The following is a 26,419-nucleotide window of genomic DNA, read 5'->3' as shown; positions in this document are numbered from 1 at the left end:
TTTGAATTTTCCTTTTTGAATGAACTTTCTAAAATAAACCTATGGGGTCATGAACTCCTTTTTTTTCATATGACTTTAACTTGATTCCAAAATAGGGGGGTCAAAGAAATCAGTACAGGTTCAAAAGGGTATCGAATGGTATAAGTGTTTGGGTAGCTGAAAAATGGCCTCTCAATCCCTGAAAATGCCAAGTACAACACATGCAACTTGAGGATGAAAACTGAAGATCATGCATAATATTTCTTTTGCGGCTATGGCATTGATATCATTGAAATACCTTCCACTTTTATTTAGCGCCTTGTCAAGTACAGAACCCTTGTTGGGTGATTCCCTCTTCATAATGGATATCTTCCGTAAATTCGGAGAAAACTTTCTTGACTTTATCTTGTAACTTGAGATGCACTTGAACTCAAAGTTGCTTGCTTCAAATTGTCCGGAATGCACTCTCCTTTAACGAATTCTTGTTATCCTATTAACTTCCCAAATTATCCACCTCAGTTTCACACAATTCGGGCTTTAAGTGATCTCAAAATCCCTTTACTTATTTCCCTCACATATCCCTATCATTTTCAAAATTATTTCATTGCTTCATGATTAGACTAACTTTTAAGGTCAGGCTAAGAATTATGCGTACATGTCATGTCACTAGAGTCATCAAGAAAAAGAACTATAAAAGAAAAAGAGAACTAAACAAAAATGACTAGAAATAATAGAAAATAGAAAATTGCATTAGACAGACGATGAAAAGGGTTTGAACAACAAGACAAGCAAAATAAACTGGGGTACAACCCTGAACAAACCTAGACAACACTAAATGAGTTACTACTAAAGGAACTAGGCAAAATAAAAAGGATAGAAGGGTCAGAGGCACAATACAATATCCGGATTACAACCATGAAATAACCCGGATAACAGAAATGACAACAAAATAAACCACTAAGACTCCTCCTCGACTAACCAAGAAAGGAACGTCTTTCCAATTACCAAGCTCGGCATCTTAGCCATTGATTTCCACATCAATATTATCAAGACCATTACCAACTTCAATATCATTAACTTCACCAAGCGGCTCATTGACTCCTTTGACGAACCCTTCGTCATAGCAAACCATCCCAACAATTTGTGCGCTGTCATGTACCTGTAGAAGATTATGTGTGACACTTGGGTTATTACTACCTTGGATCACAATTATTCCTTATTGAATCATTCTTTCTATTTCCCTTTTCAAAGTACGACAGTCTTCGGTGCTATACCCTTGGACATTGGAGTGGTACATGCACCGTACGGCAGGATCAAAACCTTTTGCATATGGGTCTAGAGTATTGCCGAGGAGCGGCTCAGTCATGCCAGAATGTTTTAGCTTCTCAAACAGGCTTGTATATGATTCTCTGATTGGCGTAAAACTATTTCTTTGCCTTTGTTTCCCTCCATTCCCTAGTTTTCTAGGGTTGTTGGATGCTCGAAAATGCTCTGAAGGCAAAAGTGCATTATGCGGTGTTGGCGCTCGCCATGAGGAATGACCCAGTGTTTGGACAGATGGTTGGACGTTGTTTAGAGGATAATACTGGGGTGGATTATGCGGAGCTCGGGGATATTCATGGGGTCGGTATTGAGGCTGAAAGCGTTTAGCAGGAATGCGCACTGGATCATGTCATTGGCGGGGCTCAACATCTTTTTTACTAATCGGAGAACTGACCCGAGCAACTTGTTCGTTCCATCTGAACCAAAATTCCTTAAAACTTTTCTTGGGTTTCTTTTCCATCTGAGATAGGGAGGAGCGGTTTCGGACAACGTTTATATTATACTGAAAGTGTTGCACAAAATCTTGAGCCATGTCATCCCATGTATGCTGCTTACCGATATCTTGACGAGTATGCCATTCCAAATCTGCCCCAATCAGGATCTCGCTGAAATACGCCATCGGAAACTCATCTTTCCCACCAACACCTCTCATTTCACTACAATAGCCCCTTAGATGGGCTACTGGATCTCCATGCACATCATACAAATTAAACTTTGGCATCTTAAACCCTTTCAGTTGTCTGGATATCTCATCTTGCTACACTGTCTTAGCTGGATTTGCAGTCTCAACGGGAGGCTCAAAATGGGGAGCGTAAGAGTAGGGACCTGAGACCTTGAAAATTTGTTCTGGAGCATAGTGTTGGGCATCGGTGATTTTGAACACAGTCTCACTAGAGGATCGAGGAAAGGTAGCAGGTAGATGAGCTACAAAAACATGAGTGGTCAAAGGAGCGGGATATGAGGTGGTTCTGGGGGTGGAGTGTGAAAAGGTTGTGGGGAAATATCCTGGACTTGTGATAGTGGCAGAATAGTAACAAGGCTTTCAGTGTAGTTAGTAGGAACTGATGGTGGAGGACGCCCACCAATACAGGCTTGGTATATTTCAGCCATCTGTCCTTTCAACCTTAAGACCTCTTCTTTCAACTCAGATTCTGATTCACCAATTCCCTTAGACGGATCAACAACCCCTGTGTCCAAGTCTTTGCCAGTCATGGTTACCTTGTTCTTTGACCATGTGTTGTATGGATGAGTTACTTAAGAACCACAAACCAACCACCCTTCTACTTAATGAATATAACAAAAAGGAACAAAATAGGGTCATCGTGTTAGCATTAGGGCATTTAACAATTAAAAATATCACATTGTGTGCAATACACCTAACAACAATTAACAGCTCTAGAATGATTTCGATGGTCACAAGGTCACTTGGCATAATCCCAATTTTGTTATTTCAATCTTCTTTTTTCTTTCTTTTCTAGCACTTCTTGTCTTGCCTATTTTCCTTCCTTTTTTTTTCTTCTAATTATCACTCTTTTCTTTCCTCTCATTTCTCACATCCAATAACTTCATCTCTTTTTTTCTTTTTCTTTTTTCCCCTTTTTCTTTTAATAATAAATCAAATGATTCAATCGAACCCTATGTAGGTTTCCTACGTATCATGACGCCTCATGAATCAGATCTTTGCATAGTTCGAGAAGATCGGAAATAAAGGAAACAAACTAACGTTCTCTTTTTCTTTTCTCTTTTTTTCTTCCATTTTTACCTTAATGACTTTTCTTATGAGAAAAGAGAAATAAAAGAAGCAAATCTTTTTTTAAAATTTCTAGAAACATATTCTAAACTCAAGCTTAACGAGCATATATTTTTTTTCTCTCCTCTTTTTTTGAAACAAATACTCTATGGGAAATTATTAAGGAAAAAACCCTATAAAGGAAAAATATTTTTTTGATTGATTTTTTTAGGAAGGAAGTCTAAAGAATAAACCAAAGAAAAATATTTTGAATTTTTATTTGATATCCCTGAAGAAAGATTTCGAAACGAGAAATGAACAAGATAAAAAATATTTTTGGATTTCAGTTTTGATTACCTAAGGAAGGAACTTTAAAGATAAACAAAAGATAAAGTATATTTTTTTCTACTATGTACAATATCCTAAAGCTCTATTAAAAATAAAAGAATTTTTATTTTATTCATTTTTCATTAATTTCCCAAAGAAAAATTTCAAAAGAAAATCATTTTGTATTTTGGAATTAATATCTTAAAGAAAACCTTTAAAGAGGTGCTAAAAGAAAATTCTCTTCTTTTTTTTTTGAATTTTTAGTCTTAATATATGAAATGAAATATAAAAGCAACTTTTTATTTCGAGTTCTAGATATTAATTTTCTAAGGAAAACCACAAAAGATTTTTTTTTAATTTCTAGAGTTAGTATTCTCAAGAAAACATCTAACCGAAATATAAAAACGCAAAATCTCTTCTTATTTTTTTTGATTTTTGATTTATAACACATCTTTTTTCAAATACAAAATAGGAAATACAATAACAAAAGACTCGACATTACTGTATAGAACTAGAAGGTAAAAGACGACATAAAAAGAAAAACAGACTCAAATATAAAAATAAACAAAAAATCTCCTTAAGCAACTCCTGAATGAGAGATCCTGACTGGATGGTCCCGGTGTGTCTGTCGTGCTCAAACTCCGCTAAGTAGATCCACACCTGTATGAGAAAACTTTAACCAACACTATGTGAGACAATAACACTCCCTATTAGACACATGCAAGACATGTTTGTGACTATTTTTCTAAAATTAACCTATGTGGCAAAAGTGGCTAAAATGCAAGATTTGGCTAAGACCCCGCGAAACCAAGAACCTAAGACTCACTATGAAGACCGGACCCTATATGGATTGCTTACGTATCCCGCCCCGAGAGACGAGAATCAGGTTCACATAGTTCGGACAGATTGGATAAGGGAAAGAATTAAAAAAATAACTAATTTAGCGAAAATATATTTTTATCTCTTTTTTTTAAAACAAAATGATGGAACATGTAAACCCTTTTTGTATTTTTCTTTTCCACTTTTTCCTTTTTTGTCTTTTTCTTAAAAAAAAATGTGAAAGAAAAACGTAACTGGGCCCTACTTGCTTTATTTTCACACTTCACCCTCTTTTCTTTCTCATTTACCCTCAACCATCATTGGTCCGCCAAATGACCCTTTTACCCTTGAAAAAATGCAACATGTAGCACATAGGATGCATCAGGATGGTCTCTTATTTTTGGGGTACACCTGTCCTAGACGGACCCAACCCCTGTGTTGAGTCCCCAAAGTCAAATGCGCATGATGCAATCAAGCGTTCCTACTAGGGATCCGGTATGAGGCTATGTTATTCTAAGTTTAAAACCTGGGTGTATTATGCTAGACCTGGCTCACCCGAGCGGACAACTCGAGCCCAGGGGGGCAGTGTACCGGTAACCAAAAGATCATCCGGCTTTGCAACTTGTCCGAACCTCGTTTTAAATTATGATATGATACTAACAGAAAAGAAGTCACGCCAGCATGCACTTCCCAGAAAATTAGAAGAGAAGGGTTTTGCAGCAGTTTATATACAGTTCAAATAATATCAAAGCGGTAAAAAGCGACATTTAGCACATTAGGTTCAAGCATGTAATAAAATCAGATAATAAAAAAAAGACAACTATAACAGTTATTCTAAGCTCGAATTTTGAATCCTAAACCAGAAGTTCTCGGTTCTTTTCCCCAGCAGAGTCGCCAGAGCTGTCACACCTCCTTTTTTTACACTCGGAAGAGGTATAAGGGATTTTTTTCCAATTTAAGTGACAATCGAAGCGGGATTATTTATTTCAAATTCAGAGTCGTCACTTGGGATAATTTATGGTGTCCCAAGTCACCCGTTTAAATTTTCGAATCGAGGAAGTTTGACTCTTATTTATAGTCTGCGAACACAAAAATCCGGGTAAGGAATTCGGTTAACCTATGAGAAGATGTTAGGCATTCCCGGGTTCCGTGGTTTTAGCACGGTCACTCAACTATTATTATTGGTATAATTATCTGATGTAATTACACATTTTAAACCTATGTACATTTTTTAACTTTCTAACCGCTTTTAATATTTTATAGGAAAATTCAAGGTTATTTAAAACACATCGTAAGCCAAGCTACATGAAATGCCCGCGGTTCATTACACGTTTTATTTAACATTATTGGAAATTGGAGCCGAGTCACATAAAATGTACACCCGGATTTTGAAATTATGTATCACGACCATGCCACGAGAACCTTACCCATAGCCGTGATGATTCATTATATCTCGCCTAAGGCAAGCTACGATGTTCATGCATGGTTATTCCGATATCTATTAATTTACAAGAGATAAAATAACTTATCAATTACGTTGGGCCTTAACAAGATCAAATTATTTCACCCAAGTTTTAATTTTTAAAAAAAATGTTCACCCCATGGCCGAAACAATTCAATAGACAAACTTATTGCTTGAAAGGGGAGGCCAACTTCTATCTAAATGCAAATGAACTTAAAAACTTCATTCTCCAAAGACATTGTATGCCCCATTATCAAATTTAAATGAGCTTATAGATATCAATTGACCGACATGGATTAATTTCTAAATTCAACATATTTCAAATTGGTTTATTTCAAATCCAACAAACAAAGCATACCCTTCCTACTACATACAACTACACATTCATAAAAAACAAAAATATGCATCTACCACATAACAATTCATAAACGAATTCATTGGGGATTATGCCATAAGCACACCAAATAAAAGCTTATAAATTAGTAGTTAATTAGTAATATTCCTAACAACACAAGTGAGCTGAATGGTCAAGAGCTAATTTCCATTAAACAAATAAAGACAAAATTCTAATTTAGAGGCATAGACTGAAAAGAGGACTTCTCCTAACATTATTCATACATAAACAAAAGCAAGATCCGAAAATAAAATGATAAAACAAAATAGATAGAGATAGAATGGGACCTGGACCTCAATGAACTGAAATTGACTTACAACAAGCAAATACCCTTCCACAACCTTCTGATTCCATTGATTGTTATTGATATTGAAAGAGTAGAAATTAACATGAGATGCAGCGATTAATATTTCTTTAACGGACGGATTGATACGCTGAAGAACAACTGGGTTAAGGAGCTTTTTCTTTTTCTATTTTGCATCTCAGCTATGGAGGACTGCTATGAAGAGTTTGAAAGTGTGGCGGTTGGTGAAGAAGGGCGTGGTGATCTCGAAGGTTGTCGGACAGTGGTGCGATGGCGGCGTGGCTAGTTTTCTCTCCTGTTGGGTGATGTCGATTTCCGACGATTTTTGAGAAGTTCAGAAATGTGGGTCGCCGCTGGGTGTATGGAGGATGTGGAGTTGGTGGCGTTAGGCTATTGAGTTATGGGTGGAGATGGAGTTGGAGTGAGGTGAGGTGAAACGATGAAGTTCAGGGGGTGGGGTCGTTTTGTGTTCTGCGGCGTTGCTTAGGTCTGTGGGTCTCTATGGTTTTTCTTGTGAAGAAGAAGATAGGATATGATTTTGTTGTCCACAAATCTGTTGGAACGGCTGGTGCGTGTGGGGTGCGACAAAGAAGATGAACATGGGGGGATCCTTGGTGTTGAAAACGGAAGATCGTTTCTCGCTCTTAGGGTCTAGGGGTCTTAGAGTATTGGGCTTGAGTTATTATGGGCTAGATCTGAACATTAGGTCTAAAATGGGTTGTTTGAGCCCAAATTTTATTCTTTCTTCGTGAACGAGACTAAAAATATGACCTCATTTACTAATTAATCCTATTTAAGTAAAATAAAACTAATCGTTAAAACAAACCTATTTTTTTTGTATTTTCAAATATCATAATAAAATAAAAATAAGGTACTATTTTTGTATTTTTTTTAGTTTTATGAAAGGTATATAAAATAAAATATTTTTGTAATTTTTATTTTTGTGACGAAATAAAGTAAAAGAGTCAAAATTAGTTGAAATAACTATATTAGGCCTAAACTAAACATTTTACGCTAAAATGGGTGAAATCTCGGGGAGGGTAAAAAAATCACATGTCTACAATCACCACCTCTAAGAAAATCTGATAGGATTAGATAAAAAACTTTCATATTTCAAAGATTATATCTGCAGTAGCATCTATCTCTCAGATTTCGCAAATTCTTGTCTTGCACAACCCTCTAAACACACTAAATTTTCTTTTGGGGCATTATCAATGCAAAATCAGCACCTTGTTAAGGGGATAGAATCTATATCATAACCTGCCACTTATGCACAAACTTCTACTCATACAGGATGGCAAAAAACCATGCAAGAAGAAATTGCTGCTCTTGAGCATAACCATACCTGGGGTCAAGTAGATTTTCCACCATGTAAGAAGTCATTGCCTTGTAAATAAGTTTATAAAGTGAAACAAAGGCAGATGGTTCAGTGGAAAGGTTAGAAAGCTATATTTGTAGTAAGAGGGAGTATTCAAAGAGAGAGAATAGACTATTATGAGAATTTTTTCACCAGTTCTCAAAATGACAACCATAAGGTGTCTTCTCACAGTGGCAATCAAGAGAGATTGAGTTGTTTCACAGCTTGATGTTAACAATGCATTTCTATATGGCTATTTACAAGAAGAGGTTTTATATGTTGTTCCCTACTGGCCTAACCCATCCTAACCATAATCAAGTATGTTTTTTGAGAAAGTCATTATATGGTCTAAAACAAACCTCTAAATAATGGTATACTCGGTTAGCAGGGGCCTTCAGTTACAAAGGTTATTCGAGTTCTCTTAGTGACTATTCTCTATTTCTCAAACGCATTGGGAATTTATTTCTATAATAGCAGTTTATGTCGATAAAATTTTGTTAGCTGGGGATGATTGCAAGGAAATCAAGTCTATCACATATTTTCTTAATACAGAGTTCAAAGTCAAGCATCTAGGAGATATACATTACTTTTTAAGAATGGAAATTTTGCGAAAAAACAAGGATTCATCATAACTCAACGACAGTTGTCACGACCCAAAATCCACTAAGGATCCTGATGGCGCTGTACACCACTGTCAGGCAAGCCAACAACAATTTACTAGCAAGTTCTCATTTCATTTATTTTGAAATCATTTCCTTTAAACAACCGAATAATAAAGAATAAACTCCACTGAATAAATGAGGTTGTTTTTACAAAATTTAACTACTGAAAAATCTTGTGATCCTCCCAGAACCCGGTGTCACAAGTGCATGAGCATCTACCAGTGAATGAAATAAAATACAGTAACTGTCCGGAATACAAGTGGATAGAAATAAAAATGCAATACAATACTCTGAAGGAGACTCTGCTGGCTACAGTCGTTTTGATAAATGCAACTCACCTGAGTCTCCATATCAACCATGTCGTTATGCCACTAGCCACACATAAACCTGTGCAACAAAAATGCACAGCAAGTATAGTATGAGTACGAAAATAACGTGTACCCAATGAGTATCCTGTCTAATCTCGAAGAAGTAGAGATGAGGGGTCGACTTCGACATTTACTAGTGGTCCAATAGTAATATATTATTAATGTGAGAAATTTTGGATTTATTAAGAACAACAGTAATTTCAAATAAGTCACGAAACAGGTAAGAGTTCCTTTTTATTAAAAATCTCCGGATTCATAATCCATTAATTAACAATTATCTCAAGTCGGGGAGAGAAAATATCAATATCAATAACTCTCAAGGAAAGCAATGCAAGCATGCACAAATCATGCCGATGTCATACAGCCCGATCCAACAATATTTAAATGGTGCACTGCCAGAGGGTCGAATAGTGCGAACCATAGATGCATCTATTTAATCTGCCGAGGCGTTCGGCCCGTTCCAGAATTTAAACACACATAGACAATCATTCAAGAAGTCATCAGGAAACAATTATCCAGAGAAAATCAATTCTCTTTTAACAATTTAGAAAAAAAATGAAGTTTAATTCTTTTAGAAATCCATTAACCAATTCGATAGGATTTAAGCAATCAACTGTCAATAAGGTTACAAATATTCCAAGTATAGCATGTTTTTGGGTCCTAAACTACCCGGACAATAGCATAATAGTAGATACGCACGGACTTTCTTCACCTCATGGGTACGTAGCCCCCACAAATAGGAGCACATAACCAATTATTTCACCCATGGGGACAATTCCCTCTTACAAGGTTAGAAAGGAGACTCACCTCGCTTCGAAGATCCATAACCGGCATTTCCACGTCCTTCCGAAGACCCGAATCAATGCTAAATGCTCCAAAGCTAGACAATAATTATGCAAATCCATTAATATATGCTCAATTACTCATTACAATTCAATTTATAGCAATTCCTAAACCCGATCGAAAAGTTGATAAAATTGCCCTCGGGCCCACGTGCCCGGATTCCTAAATTTTTTCGAAGATAAACTTTACCCATAACTTCACGAACTCAAATATATAATTTACTCTTAATTTCATACCCAAAATCGTTGTCAAATTCCAAGAATATCGATTTTCTAGGTTTTCCCTCAAACCCCAAGTTTCCACTAATTTCCATGTTAAAATCCATACATAATCAATGTATTTAACTCCTATTAAGTGGGGATAACTTACCTTGCCATTGAATGATGAAACCCCCTCTTGAAATCCTCTAAGAATAGCCCAAGCCAAGAGAAAAATGAAAGAAATGGGCCAAATCCCGTCTTAAAACAAGTCATTGCCCAGCACTGCCCTTCTTCGTGAACGCGGAAATGCCCTCGCGTTCGCGAAGCACAACCTGCTTCAGCCCCAAAATTTCTCCATCGAATTCACGACCCGTCACTCGCGTTCGTGAAGGCCAGCTCCCTGGACCCTACGCGTTTGCGTTCCAGGCCTCGTGTTCGCGTAGGCCAAAGGCCTCAGGCCCCGCTCCCCTCTTTCCTTCTACGCATTCGCGATATCCCATACGCGTTCGTGTAGTAAACTCAGCCCACCACTTCGCCTTCGCGATTTCCACTTCACATTCGCGAAGTCCAAATCCAGCAGCCTCCCACTTTCCTCTTCACGAACGCGGGACTCCCTTCGCGTTCGCGAAGAAGGAAACCAGATACCAGCAATAAGCAGCAGCTTTTTATCTAAATTCGATCTGAAACCACCCCGAAACATACTCGAGGCCCCCGGGATCCCGTCAAATCACACAAACCAATCCCATAACTTAACACGAATCTGCTCGAGGCCTAAAATCACATTAAACAACGTCGAAATCATGAATCGTACTCCAATCCAAACTTTATCAACTTTGAAATTTCAAACTTCTACATTCGATGTCGAAACCCATCAAATCACGTCCGATTGACCTTAAATTTTGCACACAAGTCGTATTTTACATTACGGACCTACTCCAACTTCTGGAATAAAAATCCGACCCTAATATCAAAAAGTCAACTCTCGGTCAAACTTCCAAAAAACCTTCAAATTTCTATCTTTAGCCAAATGACTCCAAAATGACCTACGGACCTCCGAATTCACTTCCGATCGCGCTCCCAATACTAGAATTACCATACGAAGCTATTCCCAGGCTCGTAATCCCAAGCGGACATCGATAACACTGAAATGCACTTCAACCCAAACTTATGAAATTTCTTCCAAAATGCAAACTTCCACAATAGGTGCTAAAACATTCCTGGGACTTCCAAAACCCGATCCAGACATACGACCAAGTCCGAAATCATCATATGAACCTCCTGGAACCTTCGAATCCCGATTCCGAGGTCGTTTACTCAAAAATCCAATCTTAGCTAATTCTTTCAACTTAAAGCTTCTGAAATGAGAATTCTCTTTCCAAATCAACTTCGAACTTCCCGGAATTCAATTCCAACCGCGCGTAGAAGTCATAATACCTGAAGTGAAGCTACTCATGGCCTCAAACTACTGAACGGTATGCTAGAGCTCAAAACGATCGGTCGGGTCGTTACATTCTCTCCCACTTAAACATATGTTCGTCCTCGAACGTGCTAAGAACTGTGCTGGAGTTGTTCGAAATCATTGTTTAACACCTCAAGCATCTACCCATGCTACCACAACTCAGCTGGGCACCCTAGCTCGATCAATCTGAAGATACCCTTTTTCACTTAGGCAAATAAGCCTTAGAGTCTAATTCCAACATCCGAAATTCTCTGCTAGGCTTGTTCCAACATACGCTCAACGAATCAATGACTACACGCAACACCAAAACATGACTGCATACCTTAGCTGAATTCACACCTTGCACCACTATCCTCACAGGACAACAATAACATTCTCTGATCCATTCAGTCAAAATTCCATGAATCTGATGCCCCCATTGCACCTCATGACATACATAGGTTTTGCTCTAACTCTTATAATACCGCCACGACGGAAGATATGTGTAGAAATTCATAACCAATTGCCGAATCAACAATTCATTGGGTCTATACTCCTGACAAGAGCCATCACCCCATTCTGAACCAAATAATGGTCTTTGCTCTTTAATATACTTCATATAATCCGACTACATTGTTCCTAGCTCCAATAACCTTGTCTCACTCAGTACGATCTGCTCAGGCAATAAGCCACCCTGGACATAATCAAAAGCCTCACATGATGTCGTAATGTGTCGATAGGCTACCAGTTCGAACGTGATACAAAGGAAAACAAACTCTGGAAAGGAAATCCAATTACCTCATTCGCGAATCATGCATGTGACGCAGTCAACATAACTAAACAGGCACCCTTCTCGCAAATCATACATGCGACGCGGGCACACAGCTAATATGAGCTTTCCTCAGAAAAATAGGAAACAAAACACATAAAATCAAATACGGGGAATTGCACTCATAATCATACTATTGCGGCGCGCAACCGGATCCAAACAACATACCCATGGCGGTGTGCCACCCGATCCACACATAAAATTCACATAAGGAGATACACACCGAGCTAGATTGCTCATTACATCAAAATACCGAATGTTTGCCACCAGCACATCAAGTGTATAATACCATCCCTCGGGAGACATATAGCTTTATAAGCTACAAACTCAAGCACAACTGAGGTGCGATATACAATCTGAATCTCAAGAGCCATTCTTCTCATATAACATCATCTCTACGCAGAACTTCAACACATAAAAAATTCACCAAGTCGTCTCACAACTCACACGGTGCAATACATCATTACATGTAATAGCTGACGACGAAATGCACCCCGACTACTCTTCCATAAAGAGCGCATGGCTGAAATGAACACATCTGGCCTAATATAGAGCCCATTCACATTTAAATCCATCCATAGACCTCAAGCCGATTCTGATCGCACTGAACCAGGCTAATAACCTTTCAAAGGTCCATAATCACCCCCCTTTTTCTAATAACACACAAGAACAACCACCATAACCGCAGTAATCCTCCATAGTCCGCAACCCAATAAACTGTGTTCCCTCCAAACATCAATTCTCAATTTGACGATATCACTACAATCTTCATACTTGATTTAACTCTTCAATCAATCAAGCTACATGCCACACTAATACAACCTTCCTGTGGGGCACACTCCCATAACCTTTCGTAACAGATAACAGGTCTATACATCCAAACCACCGACTACACTAACGTTGAAAAGCAATCAAGAATCCTTAACCAGGAAGCAAAGCCTTTTTCACAAAACACCGATCTCAGGTGACGCTGAAGACAATACCAACTTACTTTAAACATCGAAACTCTTTTCCTGCTCGTCCGAGCTCGTGACATCTTTGTCAACACCGAACTGCAATCTTGATCCTCACTTCAAATTCCATACCACTCACTGTCACACCTCCTTTTTACCTATACCCCGGAAGGGATATAAGGGAGTTTTTCCAATTAAAGTGACAATAACCGAAACGGGATTAATTATTTTGAAAATCAGAGTCGCCACTTGGGATAATTTATGGTGTCCCAAGTAACCGGTTTAAAATCCCGATTCGAGGAAGTTTGACTCTATTATCGGTCCGTGAACACAGAAATCCGAGTAAGGAATTCTATTAACCCGGGAGAAGGTGTTAGGCAATCCCGAGTTCCGTGGTTCTAGCACTGTCGGTTTGATTATACTTGGCTTACTAAATTGTCTAATTATTTATTTTCAAACCTATGTGCATCTACCCCCTTAACCGCTTTTATTTGCTCAATTACTATTAATTATGGAATTATCTTTAAAAAACGAGTCACGCGTACGTGTACTCATTTCATTTGGCGCGTCAAAAATTGTGTCACGCGTACGTATCCATAATTAATCACGCCTTATTATTAATAAGATTGTTTCACCCAAAGTTGCGCGAACGCATACCTTGGTTTTAATTTCTAGAATCGTAACTATGACACGCGAATGTGTACATAACCACGATAATTTATTAAGTCGCCTTCATTGAAAAATAAAGAAAATAAAGGGGTGCGACAGCCAAGCTAATGCCAGAAACAATATAACACGCTACTATCACTTTCAATTTTTGTCACTTTCTTGCTCTCTTGATCCAATGTTCTTTTAATTCAATTATTCATTGCAAAAATGGTCCAGCTTGGACACAATACATTAGCAGAACACACGCTCAACCAATGGCCACATATGCAAACTCCGTGTACTCTTAATCTTCGAGATTGTTGTAAGGTCAAATTTATGAACAAAATATTATTGGGGGAAAATAAGCTAGCCAACATGATCTATTACTTAGGCAAATTCCTTGTGGTCCAAAACCCACCTTATGACCCATTCTTATTCTTTACCAAGAAAGAAACAACTCCGATTTTCATTGGCCCGATTAAAAGCATTTATTCAAGAACCAAGACTACATACATTACAATCAAAATAAAAACTAATCAAAATAATTTAAATGACAACTAAAACATGATACTCAAACAACATAGAATTACAAATCAACCAACACGTGCACCAAGCTATTATAACACAATGAAATGAGAATTGAAATTGAGAAATGGACCTTTTATTGATGAACAAAGCTGAAAATTGCAAATCAATCAGGCTAAGGAAAGCAACAATCCTTGGACCGAAACATTGAGATTGCGAACTGGAACCTCGAATCGACCGCGCCCAACTGACCGGAAAACCTAATTAATTTAAAAAAAAATCCCAGCGAAATATTCATAGAAAATGGAATAAGCTACTGCTCTTAGCCGATGTGGTCAATGAGACACAAACTTGACCTTTTGGAAAGCTCTCGAAATTGGCAGAATTGCGAGCCACTATATCGTCAAATTCTCTAAACTCCTTTAACAAAGAATCAAATGCCTCCCTTTTGTCCTTGTGTGTATGTGTGCCTTTTTTTTTTTGCTTTTGAATTCAAAGACTGTCATTTTTTGTGCGTTTCTTTTTCCATTTTAATGATGAAAGCAACAACGTTAACAAGTCCATTGGTGTAGATTCAATGAGCACTACTGAAAGATGATGGAATTAAGCGCCTTGCCTTTTTCGCTATGCCACTAAGCAATTTTCGGTCACTTCATCAGCAGGAGGGATCTCAAGAAGATAGATGGGATCGCTGGAAAAGCTGGGGGTCTCTTTTAGGGTTCTGCAGCTCTCCTTTTTTGTGTAGGCTAAGTCTATTTTATATGTTAGATACTATATATAGGGGTAAGGATTAGGTTAGGGGTATGAGCCTAGGAATTATGGGCTAGGGAATTGGGCCAAAGACTAAAAAATTGACTATAGGATTTATAAAGACGGGATAAACCAACCTAAAACTAATTCATCCTTCTAAAATTATGTACAATTATAATATAAAAATATAAAACTAATTATAATTAATTGAACTAAACTATAAAACATAAAACTATTTTTGTGTTTTCAAGATTATATAAAAATAAAGATAAGGTACTAATTTTGTATATTTTTTATTTAAATTTATGAAAGATACGTAAACTAAAATATTTTTTGTAATTTTTATTTTTATGACGAAAATAAAGTAAAGAAGTCAAAAATAGTTGAAATAGCTATATTAGGCCTAAATTAAATACTTACGTGCTAAGATATGAAAAATCTTGGGGAGGGTCAAAAATCACATATCTACACTCACTTCAGGAGAACGATAGCAACACACAGGTGAATTCTCATAACCGTAGAATATGCAAATCTCTAAGTAGTGGTCTAAGCCACCATAGCCCTTCCGGGATCCGCCTACACATAACAGGCCATAACAGTAGAATACTTCTAAATAACATCGATTACGGCAGTTGACAAGCCTCACACGTACTGTTACAAATCATTTGCACAACTTGATCACACTGAAAGAACTGATCACTACCACCAATATGCCAATTCAACCATGGCTAACCAATCTATCTTCTTCCAATTTACCCTTGGTTGCCTTAGAAATAACTCCATTAGACACATAACACACTCCATTCGCACTCATCCCGAGTGACCTTGAATCACGAAACCATGTTGTCTCAATCCCACGAACCATTTCATACCTCCCAAATGCTACACTGCAAGTCAAAACATCATAGAACATTCTGGGCCTCTTCTCATAAGCTTCTACAAAGCTTGATTCTTAACCGTACCTATAGGCTCGAAATCATTAGGCACCACACTTTTACCCCTATGAATCCACTATAACCGTTGTTGAGATACACTCACTCTAACTTGGTCCTGAATATAATCAACTCCATGAATATTCTAGCACATGAATACCCTCTCGACAAAGCACCCGACCGAATCACTTTCTTTGAAACCCGCATCTATACAAGGCATAAATCCTGAATCTTTCCCCAAGTCTGGACATGAGCCAATAAGGACAACTATAGCACACCTTTAACAATCCCTTTGCTCAAATTACCACTTATATCATTTTCCCGTAGCTAAAATAACCCATCAATATGCTAATAACCAGAAACCTCACAAGTAGTTAACTATGCAACCCAATCATAGGCGGTGGGACTCTCCCACTTAGCTTGAAACCACTATTATATACCTTTGGAATTCACCAAGATTCTTTATCTCTTATTGACATGACCTCGCGCAATTAAACTGCCAGATTCCTTGAAATCCTTCCATTAGCACTTCATGAACACCCTGAATTTCCATCAACATTCACATATTTGACCTCTTACCGGAATGGCCAGTAAAATCCTCCACAGAAGCTTCGCCAACCACGCGACCACTAACCTACTCACAGGGAATAACCCACTGGTGGAAATCACTTTCCGACATCTTCCAACGCTGCTGCATGGGGTATAATCACTACGACATCAATAACCCTTCCTGAGTCCGAGCTCACTCTCTAGCTACACAAGTCCATTCACCCCTCGTGGACATCAACTAGATATGCAGTAACATCCTTCCAATTCAAAGTTATGTTGTATCCTTCTTTATTTCAAGCAGCTCCTTCCGTTATATCAAATCCCCTGCCGCATAATAGCCCATGCTCCAAATTAAATCTGTAGGCCCCAATCACCAATCTTTAAAATTCCCAAATCATTCCAAACTCTCCTCAAGGTGCATGTTCATCCTACCACCAAGCCCATATGCAATTCCTCCACTCTCCCACTTTGGAGGAACTCACCCCTTTAATCGTCTACTCGACCTTTGCTTCTTATACTTGGCCTTCTAGAAATTTTAACCACTGCCTGACACTCCCGACATGTCCTTCCTCATCCTTTGCCGCTCAGTTGTTGCCTTAAATCAAATCTATCTTCGTAACACTTGAACCCACAAATCGCTACTAACTTTAAACCTTTTCGAAGATCATTTTTCTCAAGCCGTCAACATTAGAAACACCGATTCAATCCAGAACCACCGCACCCCGCGATATCTAACAGTCATTTCTCCAATATTATTTCATAATATCTTACCACAAAGGCGAATTGCAGAAGACCATAACACCTGCGAACTTAACACATTCAATCGCGGACGACGACACCACATCGCAGATGAAAATTCCATCACGCTTGAAATCACCATGTCTTGTTACTCCAAATCTGGGCGTCGCTGGGCCAATTGCTTTTCCTCTATCGGAAATGAAATATCAAATCTCTGAATAGTGCACTGGGTAGGCTTCCTTTCAATCATTCACTGCCCCAACACATAGGCAAGTATCCTGCTATCAAGTCATTACTGTGTGATAACCAATCATGAGCATCATAGCAACTTGTGCATAGCCTCTAAGCTCTTAGAAGCACAACTATCGAGCCAAAATGAAAAAAATCCTTCCGCAAGGCGACGACAATAGCCCAATAAACTATACCAGGAGAAACATCCCGCACCACATCCGTAGTACCATTATAATTCCAAAATTATCGATTTATAACAAGCAATTCGCGTCGCGTAAGGTTGAGTAGGAAGGAAACAAGGGCATAAGCTTCAAGGGATCAAATCGCACGATGAGGAATCAAGAATGGAAGTGCTCCTAACAGCCCTGTAGCCTCTTGAAGATAAGTACAGACATCTCAGTACCGATCCGCAAGACTTTACTAGACTCACTCATGACTCGTGAGACCTAAGGGAACCTAGTGCTCTGATACCATACTGTCGCGACCCAAAATCTACTAAGGATCGTGATGGCGCCGGACACCACTGCAAGGCAAGCCAACAACAATTTACTAGCAAGTTCTCATTTCATTTATTTTGAAATCATTTCCTTTATAAAACTGAATAATAAATAATAAACTCCACTGAATAAATGAGGTTGTCTTTACAAAATTTAACTACTGAAAAATCCCATGATCCTCCTAGAACCCGGTGTCACAAGTGCATGAGCATCTACGAGTGAATGAAATAAAATAAGTGACTGTCTGGAATACAAGTGGACAGAAATGAAAACGCAATACAATACTCTGAAGGAGACTCTACTGGCAATGGCCGTCTCGATAAATGCAACTCACCTGAGTCTCCGTATCAACCATGCCGCTATGCCACTAGCCACACATAAACCTGTGCAACAAAAATCAACAACAAGTGTAGTATGAGTATGAAAACAATGTGTACCCAATGAGTATCCCATCTAATCTCGAAGAAGTAGAGACGAGAGGTTAACTTCGACATATACTAGTGGTCTAATAGTAATATATTATTAATGCGAGAAATCATAGATTTATTAAGAATAACAGTAATTTCAAATAAGTCACGAAAGAGGTAAGATTTCTTTTTTATTAAAAGTCTCCGGATTCATAATCCATTAATTAACAATTATCTCAAGTCGGGGAGAGCAAATATCAATATCAATAACCTAAAGGAAAGCAATACAAGCATGCGCAAGTCATGCCGAGGTCATACGGCCCGATCCAATAATATTTAAACTGTGCACTGCCAGAGGGTCGAATGACGTGAACCATAGATGCATCTATTTAATCTGTCGAGGCGTTCGACCCGTTCTAGAATTTAAACACGCACAGACAATCAATCAAGAAGTCATCAGGAAACAATTATCCAAAGAAAACTAATTCTCTTTTAACAATTTAGAAAAAATGAAGTTTAATTCTTTTTAGAAATCCATTTACCAATTCGATAGGATTTAAGCAATCAACTGTCAATAAGGTTACAGATATTCCAAGTATAGCATGCTTTTGGGTCCTAGACTACCCGGACAATAGCATAATAGTAGCTACGTACAGACTCTCGTCACCTTGTGCATACGTAGCCCCCACAAATAGGAGCACATAACCAATTATTTCACATATAGGGACAATTCCATCTTACAAGTTTTGAAAGGAGACTCACCTCGCTCCGAAGATCCATAACTGCATTTCCACGTCCTTCCGAAGACCCGAATCGATGCTAATGCTCCAAAGCTAGCCAATAATTATGCAAATCCATTAATATATGCTCAATTACTCATTACAATCCAATTTATAGCAATTCTTATCCCCGATCAAAAAGTTGACAAAATTGCCCTCGGGCCCACGTGCCCGAATTCTTAAATTTTTTTGAAGATAAAGTTTTCTCATAACCTCACGAACTCAAATATATAATTTACTCTCAATTTCATACCCAAAATCGTGGTCAAATTCCAAGAATATCGATTTTTCTAGGTTTTCCCTCAAACCCCAAGTTTCCACTAATCTCCATGTTAAAATCCATACATAATTAATGTATTTAACTCCCATTAAGTGGGGATAACTTACCTTGCCATTGAATGAGGAAACCCCCTCTTGAAATCCTCCAAGAATCGCCCAAGCCAAGAGAAAAATGAAAGAAATGGGCCAAATCCCGTCTTAAAACAAGTCACTGACCAGCACTGCCCTTCTTCGCGAACGCGGAAATGCCCTCGCATTCGCGAAGCACTACTTGCTTCAGCCACAAAATTTCTTCATCACATTCGCAACCCATCGCTCGCGTTTGCGAAGGCCAGCTCCCCGGACCCTATGCGTTCGCGTTCCAGGCATCGGGTTCGCGTAGGCCAACGGCCTCAGGCCACGCTCCCCTCTTTCCTTCTACGCGTTCGCGATCTCCTATACTCATTCACGTAGTCAACTCAGCCCACCCCTTCACGTTCGCGATTTCCACTTCGCATTCGCGAAGGCCAAATCCAGCAGCCTCCTACTTTCCTCTTCGCGAACGTGGGACTCCCTTCGCGTTCGCGAAGAACGAAACCAGATACCAGCAATCAGCTGCAGCTTTTATTGAAATTCGATCCGAAACCACCCCAAAACACACCCGAGGCCCCCAGGACCCCGTCCAATCACACAAACCAATCCCATAACTTAACACGGGCTTGCGCGAGGCCTCAAATCACATCAAACAATGTCAAAATCATGAATCGTACTCCAATCCAAACTTTATCAACTTTGAAATTTCAAACTTCTACATTCGATGCTGAAACCCATCAAATCACGTCCGATTGACCTCAAATTTTTCACACAAGTTGTATTTGACATTACGGACCTACACCAACTTTCGGAATCAAAATCCGACCCCAATATCAAAAAGTCAACACTCAATCAAACTTCCCAAAAACCTTCAAATTTCGATCTTTAGCCAAATGACTCCAAAATGACCTACGGGCCTCCGAATTCACTTCCGATCACGCTCCCAATACTAGAATCACCATGCGGATCTATTCCCAGAATCGGAATCCCAAACGGACATCGATAACACTGAAATGCACTTCAACCCAAACTTATGAAATTTCTTCCAAAATGCTAACTTCCACAATAGGCACCAAAATGTTCCTGGGTCTTCCAAAATCCGATCCCGACATACGTCCAAGTCCAAAATCATCATACGAACCTGCTGGAACCTTCGAATCCCGATTTCGAGGTCGTTTACTCAAAAATCCAATCTTAGCTAATTCTTTCAACTTAAAGCTTCCGAAATGAGAATTCTCTTTCTAAATCAACTCTGAACTTCCCGGAATTCAATTCCGACCGTGCGCACAAGTCATAATACTTGAAGTGAAGCTCCTCATGGTATCAAACTGCTGAACAACGCACTAGAGCTCAAAACGACCGGTCGGGTCGTTACAACAGTATAACTTGGAACTCTTACAAGAATTTGATTACTTTGGGGCAACTATTACATCTCTACTTGATCCATCTTGCAAAATTGCAGGCAGATGCTGGCCCTTTGTTAAAAGACTCTACTATCTATCGGTACATCTGAATTTTTTTATCAACACAAGGCCAAATTTGTGTTTTTTTATTCTATCTCGTAGTCAATACATGAAGTGGCCTTGTGCATCTCATTTCTCAGCTTCCATGCGTGTTCTACGATATTAAGTTGAGACCTAGGCTAGAGGATCCTTTTCTCCTCAAAACCCTTTTTTGATTTTCTAGCATTTTGCGATGCAGATTGGGCATCTTGCAAAGAATCTCGTCGCTCTATCAGTGACTTCTTCGTCACACTTAGGGGAGTACTAATTTTCCTAGAAGTCTAAAAAGCATGTATTTGTTTCCTATCCTCTGCTGAGACAGAGTACCAATCTATGTGCTGAGTTACAGCTGATCACATGGTTGGTTCATGTCACGACCCAATCCCCAAACCCGGGCGTGATGGCGCCTCTCGTGAAGACAAGGCCAGCCAGACCAAAACGGAACACCTCTTTTAAACAGTTAATCATCATAAATAGTAATAACATATAATATAATACTCATAAATTACGGAATTTTAACGTTAACAACAGCAGGAACCATCCCGACACAGCCCAAACCGGGGTGTCACAAGTCATGAGCAACTAAGAAGTCCGGATACAAGTCTACTGAACACAAAATCCGATACAATAGTTCAGAAAAAAACATGGAAATGCTAGGATAAGGGAGGCACGGGGCTGCGAACGCCAACAACTACCTCGTAGTCTCCAAATCACTGCCTGGACTGGGAGAAATCAGCACTTAGGAGCGGACTCTGCGATGCCTGAATCTGCACACATGGTGCAGGGAGTAATGTGAGTACTCTGACTTAGTGAGTAACAATTATAAATAATCGCTAAAAGTATGAAAACACGTAAAGACACAAAGCAATTCCATATTAAGCAGTAAAATCACTTAAAGTAGTAAATCAGTGAAGAATCAAACGATATTCCTTTTTAAAATAAGTAAAATAGGTAATTTAACAGGTAAATAACAAGTAGAAATCCGCCCCTCGGGCATAGTATCAATCACTCAGCATAGTATCAGCCCCTCGGGCTCACTCTCAGTACAGTATCAGTCCCTCGGGCTCACTCTCGGAATAGTATCAGCCCATCGGGCTACCTCACAATCACTCATATCAGCCCCTCGGGCATAGCATCAATCACTCAGAATAATGGGTACCCGCGCTCACTGTGGGTGTGCAGACTCCGGAGGGGCCCCTTATGGCCCAAGCCCTATATCAAGCCACCTCGTGGAATCATCACTCAGCATATCCTCACATCCCTCAAGACACCGCATGGCATATAAAGTATCTCAAGCCCTCGGCCTCATATCACTCGGCCTCACATCACTCAAGCCACCACATGGCCTAAATAGTAACTCAGGCCCTCGGCCTCATATCACTCAGCATATCCTCACTTATGGCCCTCGGCATCACTCAGTCCGGAAATCATCATAAGCCCCTTGGGCATTAGTAAAACAGTAGTCCTCAGCCCAAAACATGATGTAGAAATATCATCTTAGTTTCAAAAGTGAGTAAAATTGGCTAAGTTTGTAAAACAGTAGATATCAACAGGACTGAGTTCAAATAATAAGTCAAGTAGTGAGGAAACAGTGATAAAAATCCCCGAAGGGTTCAAATAATTGGCACGAAGCCCAAATATGGCAATCAGCCCAAATCATGACGATAACCAATGAATTTCAATCAAATATTCGGTAAAATCATCAATCGGGATGGACCAAGTCACAATCCCCAGTAGTGAAAGATCCCACGCTCATCATCCAGCGTGTATCTTGCCTCAATATAGCACTACGATGTGCAATCCGGGGTTTTCAAACCCTCAGGACATCATTTACAACCATTACTCACCTCGAACTGGCTAATTTTCTAGCTCGCGACACCTTTGCCCCTCAAATTGGCCTCCACGCGCGTCGAATCTATCCAAAATCATAACAAATATGTCACAGTATGCTAAGGGAACAAAGCTCAAGCGAAAACATTCGAAAAATATCAAAAATCTCGAAATTAGCAAAATCCGAGCCCCGGGCCCACATCTCGGAATCGGGTAAAATTTACATTTTCAGAATCCTCATACGCTCACGAGTCTAACCATACCAAAATTATCTAATTCCGATACCATTTGGTCCTTCAAATCATCATTTTACATTTTTGAAAGGTTTTACAATTTTCTTCCCAAATTCCATCTCAAATCACGAATTAAATGATGAATTCAGTGATAGATTCATGTATTCTAGCCAAATCTGAGTTAAAATCACTTACCCCGATAAATTTCTTGAAAAACCTTCGAAAAATCTCCAAAATCCAAGCTCTCTAGGTTAAAATATTAAATAAAACCCAAGACCTCGTATTTATAGGTTTTCCTCAAGTTTCAGCTACCGCGGGCAGCACCAAAACGACCGCGGTCCGTGTAAGCCAGTGCGGTCCACGCAAATGCCTACCACGCCCGCAGCTGCTTTTGTGCGGTCTGCGCGATGCCTACCGCGGCCGCAGCCGCTTTTGTGCGGTCTGCACAGCACTCAACGCGAGCGCACTTATTTTTGTGCGGACCGCGTGAGTGAGTTCCGGGGCCTGCAACCCCTGTAGACCTGCTACAACTATGATTTTTGCACTAAAACATCCCGGAACCTACCCGGAACTCCCAGAACTTCAAACAAATTGCACCAACACATCCCATGACATCGTTCAAACTTGCTCAAAACTTCGGAACGCTCACAACAATATCAAATCACCAATTTAACATAGGAGTCAAGCCTAAGAACTCCAAGAACTCTTAAATTATGCTTTCGATCAAAGGGTCTATCAAATCTCGTTCGAATGGCCTAAACTTTTGCACACACATCCCAAATAACACAATGAAGTTACTGCAACTCTCGGAATTCTATTCCGACCCCTATACAAAATCTCGCCTATCAACCGGAATTTGCCGAAATATCAATTTCGCCAATTCAAGCCTAAATATTTTCTACAACTCCAAAACCCATTCTGATCGCGCTCCTGGGTCACTAATCACCTTCCGAAGCTAACCGAACCATCGGAACTCACTTCCGAGCCTTCGAACACATAAGTCAACACCTGGTTGACTTTTACAACTTAAGCCTTCTTAAAAGAGACTAAGTGTCTCATTTCTTACCAAATCCTCTCCGAACTCGAACTAATCAACTCGATCACATAAAACACAGATAACGAAGCGTAAAGAAGCTGAAATGGGGGATACGGAGTGGTAACTCATGAGACAACTGGCCGGGTCGTCACATCCTCCCCAACTTAAACAAATGTTCGTCCTCGAACGAGTCAAGAAACATACCTGAAGCCTCAAACAGATGAGGATATCTGCTCTGTATCTCCCTCTCGGTCTCCCAGGTAGCCTCATCCACGGGCCGACCTCTCCACTACACTTTCACTGAAGTTATATCCTTTGACCTCAACTTCCGAATCTAGCAACCCAAAATAGCTACTGGCTCCACATCAAAGGTCAAATCATCATCCAACTGAACCGTGCTACAGTCCAAAACATGAGACGGATCCCCAATATACTTCCGGAGCATAGAAACATGAAATACCGGAGGCACACTCGACAGGCTAGGTGGAAAAGTAAGCTCATAAGCCACCTCCCCAATCCTCCGAAGCACCTCAAAAGGCTCAATGAACCGAGGACTCAACTTGCCTTTCTTCCCAAACCTCATAACACCCTTCATGGGCGAAACCTTCAGCAAGACCTTCTCACCGACCATGTAGGACACATCTCGAACCTTCCGGTCTGCATAACTCTTCTGACGCGACTGCGTTGTACGAAGCCTCTCCTGAATCACCTTCACCTTCTCTAAGGAATCCTGAACCAAATCTGTCCCCAATAGTCTAGCCTCGCCGGGCTCGAACCAACCAACCGGAGATCTACACCGCCTCCCGTACAAAGCCTCATATGGAGCCATCTGAAAACTCTACTGGTAGCTGTTGTTGTAAGCAAACTCTGCAAGTGGTAGAAACTTATCCCATGAACCTCCAAAGTCAATAACACAAGCACGCAACATGTCCTCTAATATCTGAATAGTACGCTTGGACTGTCCGTTCGTCTGAGGATGAAACGCTGTGCTCAACTCTACCTGAGTACCCAACTCTCTTTGCACGGCTCTCCAAAACTGCGAAGTAAACTAAGTACCTCTATCTGAGATGATGGAGACCGGAACACCATGCAACCAAACAATCTCCCGGATATAAATCCCTACCAACCGCTCTGAATAATAGGTAGTACACACAGGGATGAAGTGCGCAGACTTGGTCAGCCGATCTACAATCACCTAAATAGCATCGAACTTCTTCAAAGTTCGAGGAAGACCACTCACAAAATCCATGGTGACCCTCTCCCACTTACACTCGGGAATAACCATCTGCTAAAGCAAGCCACCCGGTCTCTGATGCTCATATTTCACCTGCTGACAATTGAGACACTGAGCTACAAATCCCACAATATCTTTCTTCATTCTTCTCCACCAATAGTGCTTCCTCAAATCCTGATACATTTTCGCGGCACCTGGATGAATGGAATACCGCGAGCTATGGGCCTCCTCCAGAATCAACTCTCTAAGCCCATCCACATTGGGCACACAAATCCGGCCCTGCATCCTCAACACACCATCATCACCGACGGTCACATCTCTGGTATCATTATGCTGGACTCTGTCCTTAAGGACAAGTAAATGTGGATCATCATACTGGCGCTCTCTGATACGATCATATAAGGAAGACCGAGAAACCATACATGCCAACACCCGACTGGGCTCCGAAATATCCAATCTCATGAACCGATTGGCCAAGGCCAGAACATCAACTACAAGGGGTCTCTCCCCAACTGGAATATATGCCAAACTCCCCATACTCGCTGTCTTTCGGCTCAATGCATCGGCCACCACGTTGGCCTTTCCCGGATGGTACAGAATAGTGATATCATAATCCTTAAGCAACTCCAACCATCTCCGCTGCCTCAAATTAAGATCTTTTTGCTTGAACAAATGCTGAAGACTGCGATGATCAGTGAACACCTCACAAGATATGCCATACAAGTAATGCCTCCAAATCTTCAATGCATGAACTATGGCAGCCAACTCCAAATCATGAACGGGGTAGTTCTTCTCATGGGGCTTCAGCTGATGAGAAGCATAAGCAATAACTCTACCCTCCTACATCAACATACAACCAATCCCAACTCTCGAAGCATCACAATACACAGTATATGAACCTGAAGCTGATGGCAAAACCAACACTGGAGTTGTGATCAAGACTGTCTTGAGCTTCTGAAAGCTCTCCTCACACTCGTCCGACCATACAAATGGGGAACCCTTCTGAGTCAACTTGGTCAAGGGTGATGCAATCGATGAAAATCCCTGAACAAATCGGCGATAATAGCCTGCCAATCCAAGAAAGCTACGAATCTTTATGGCTGAGGACGGTCTGGGCCAACTTTGAACTGTCTCTATCTTCTTCGGATCAACCTATATACCCTCGCTGAACACCACGTGTCCCAAGAAAG

The 26,419-nt window shown here is 40.0% G+C and overlaps 1 long non-coding RNA gene across 1 annotated transcript; it reads right to left on the bottom strand.

Moving 5' to 3' along the window:
- Window positions 1-3,755: 3,755 nt before the first annotated feature.
- LOC138884372 (uncharacterized) lies at window positions 3,756-7,069 on the bottom strand. The gene is made up of 2 exons (XR_011404561.1): window positions 6,321-7,069; window positions 3,756-4,018 (listed from the first exon to the last, which is right to left on the bottom strand). It is a non-coding gene; the product is annotated as an uncharacterized lncRNA (long non-coding RNA).
- Window positions 7,070-26,419: the final 19,350 nt, after the last annotated feature.

The sequence above is a fragment of the Nicotiana sylvestris genome, chromosome 12 (assembly GCF_000393655.2).
Source record: "Nicotiana sylvestris chromosome 12, ASM39365v2, whole genome shotgun sequence".
In the NCBI taxonomy this organism is placed as follows: Eukaryota; Viridiplantae; Streptophyta; class Magnoliopsida; order Solanales; family Solanaceae; genus Nicotiana; species Nicotiana sylvestris.
This window is presented reverse-complemented; position numbering and strand designations above follow the sequence as displayed.